Source organism: Penaeus vannamei, chromosome 2, assembly GCF_042767895.1.
Source record: "Penaeus vannamei isolate JL-2024 chromosome 2, ASM4276789v1, whole genome shotgun sequence".
NCBI lineage: Eukaryota > Metazoa > Arthropoda > Malacostraca > Decapoda > Penaeidae > Penaeus > Penaeus vannamei.
The window spans coordinates 31,358,224-31,360,723 of record NC_091550.1 but is presented as its reverse complement, the minus strand read 5'-3'; the positions used below and the strand labels follow the sequence as shown (position 1 = coordinate 31,360,723).

The 2,500-nt window shown below is 26.2% G+C and overlaps 1 protein-coding gene across 2 annotated transcripts in view; it reads left to right on the top strand.

Annotated features, from left to right (window-relative positions):
* LOC138864545 (uncharacterized) overlaps nt 1-2,500 on the top strand; it is a 35,606-nt gene that overhangs the window by 1,151 nt on the left and 31,955 nt on the right. The window lies entirely within an intron of this gene.

Sequence of the window (2,500 nt, the reverse complement as noted above, 5' to 3'; positions counted from 1 at the left end):
TGCTGCTCTTAAATATGCTATGCATTAGGATTGTTGTCCAATCATATGTTAGAATGTTGCTAAGAATATTTGATAATACTGAAGATAATTTTCCTCAAAAAAAAAAAAAAAAAAAAAATTAAATTACTATCATTATTATTTTGAAATTCATTACTTCGGTTCAGAAATAAAAAGAGAACCTTTAGGAAAATCAATATTCATCAGCTATGATATATGCAGATATAGGTAAATGTAGAGTAGATGTATGTGGATATGTATAAATGTACAAAAATAATGCCAAGGTATTCAGCCTGTTAATAGCTATTGTTAAGATGATTTACCAACCATTTTATGCTGAGTCCCCAAATATCCTAAACTGATAGCTTTGTTCCTAATACCCTATGGGAAGTTGTATCAAAGGCTTTTGATTGAAATGATAATTGAATAATGATAGATGATGATGATGATGATGATGATGATGATGATGATGGAGACTATGATATTGATAACAGCAGCAACAACAATGATAATGATAATGATGATAATAACCATAACAACTATAAGAATAAGAATGACAATGATAATGATAGTAATAATGAAAAATATGATCAGAAAATTGGGAATATGAATTAATAAAAGTAATAGGGATGATCATAATAATTATAATAGTAATATCAATGATAATAATGATGATATTAATAATGATAGTATTAGGAATTGTATTAATAATGAGTATAATAAGTATGATGATAATGATGATAGCAATGGCGATAACGATAAGGATGATGATAATGATCATAGCGTTGAGACCAATAAAGACGTTAATGATATAGAAAATAAAAATAATTATATTGAAAATGATGATGGTGATGATAATAATAGTTTTAGAAATAATCATAATGATGATGATGATAATGATTATGATAATTATAAAAACTATAAGGACAACGGTAATGATAACAGTAGTAGTAGTAGCGGTGATAACAGCAACAATAATAGTAATGGTAACTATACTAGTAATAGTGATAATAATAATAGTGACGCTTATAATATTTACGATGGTAATAAAAAAAATAAAGATAATTGTAAGGATAATATTAATGAAAATGACAGTAAAAATAACGATGACAATAATAGTCATGATGTAATTAATGTTTGTGGTACTAATACCTTTACTGTTGTACTTTTATTATTATGTTTCGTTTCTCTGTTCACTTGTTACAATGGTAATAATAATGATAATATCAATGATAATAATGATAATAGTATTAGTAATAATGATAATGATAATGATGATGATGATAACAATAAGGAGGAAATGATGATAATAAATATGCTAATAATGATAATGATAATTATAGTGATATCAATAATAACGATTATTATTATTATCATAATTATAATCAAGATGATTCTGGTAAGGATGAAGAAAATAATGATAAAAACATGATGATGATAATAATAATAATCATAATAATAATACCAAGACAGTTATTTGTATTATCCTAATGTACTATTGTTATTGCCACTATTATTGTTATTATCATAATTATTACTATTATAGTATTATAATGATTATCATCATTATTAATCCGACTATTGTTATTACTATCATTATTATTGCCATTATTATTATTGTTATTATCATTTTTTTATAATCATTATTGTTATTATTATTATTTTCACTATTATTTCTATTGTTACTGGTTTTATTTTGCTATTTTTATTTGCATTATTATTCATATTATTATTATTGGTATTATTATTGATATTGTTATTATCATTATTATTATTATCATTGTTATTACTGTTATCATTATTATTATTATTATCATCGTAATTATTAAATATCTTTCTATTTATCTCACTGTCTCTTTGAATATCTATCTGTCCAGCTATCTAGCTATCGCTATACATATATGTATCTCTCTCTATCTCTTTCTCTGTATGTATATACATATACATACATAATACATTATATATATATATATATATATATATATATATATATATGTGTGTGTGTGTGTGTGTGTGTGTGTGTGTGTGTGTGTGTGTGTGTGTGTGTGTGTGTGTGTGTGTGTTCTTACCTAGTTGTTTGGATACGGGAGAAGAGCTATGCTCAGGTGGTCCCGTCTGCTATATTTAAATTATCATATAACTTTTTAAATTGATGCACAGTTTTGGCACACACTACTTGATTGGGGAGACTGTTCCATAATTCTGCTTGGGAAACTATATTTTTTGACATCTTTATCACCTCTTTTTACTTTCAACTTTTTGTTGTGTCCTCTCGTTCTTCTTGTGTTCAAGATCAAAAAGTCATCCTTATCTATCGTCACTCTTCCTGTAATGCAGTTGAAAAGCATAATCATGTCCTTTTCCTTCTTTCTTCCAAGGTAGTAAGTCCTAATTTCTGTAGTCTGTCTTCGTAACTCAGATCTCTTAGGGTAGGTTCCCATCTTGTCGCCGCTCTTTGAACTCTTTCCAGTTTGTCAATATCTTTTTTCAAGTGTGGACTCCA